This window comes from Macroventuria anomochaeta (genome assembly GCF_010093625.1).
Source record: "Macroventuria anomochaeta strain CBS 525.71 unplaced genomic scaffold BU25scaffold_15, whole genome shotgun sequence".
NCBI classification, from domain to species: domain Eukaryota; kingdom Fungi; phylum Ascomycota; class Dothideomycetes; order Pleosporales; family Didymellaceae; genus Macroventuria; species Macroventuria anomochaeta.
Genome location: NW_022985376.1, coordinates 646,263 through 646,907, shown reverse-complemented (window position 1 = coordinate 646,907; position 645 = coordinate 646,263).

Here is a 645-nt window from a genome sequence, read left to right as displayed (position 1 = left end):
CGAGCACATGTCAATCTCAGAGACAATTTACAGAGGTCATATGGGATCAGAGAAGAGCATCGGATATCTCTAACCATGATGGAAGAGATTGAGAGCCAGTGGACTCAACAGGACCTCTACAGTGTTTCTGAGGATAGCCCTAGTGCTCCACTCCCATACTACATTGTCCCAACACAAGAGCTGCTTGGATTCCTCTGTGCCCAGATCAACAAATACTGTTTCTTGTTTGAGCATACCCGAGCCAACACCTTTGGAGCAGTTCCACTAGCTGCACAAGCAGTCATGATAGTAGCTCTAAGAGCACTTCGATTCTGCTATGGAAGCAACATACTAGCAGCAGAGTCACTGCTCTACAAAGATTGCTAGGAGAAGAATCAACAACAGATTGTAGTAGTAGAAGGCTTTGGCATGTAACAGACAATTGAGCAGTGTGGACTAGGCTGGTTCCTGCCCAAGTTTAACTGGACTACACTGAGGATCAAACAACCCCATGAAGAGAACATGCTGAATGGCTGCTTGCTTATGCATACTGAGTACAAGAAGAGATGGCAAGCAGTAAAGGATCTTCAGAATGTCTATGTCCGTTTCAATCAAGCAGAGAGGTGGTTCCATCAGCACAACATTGGCAAAAACCCAGCACTACTT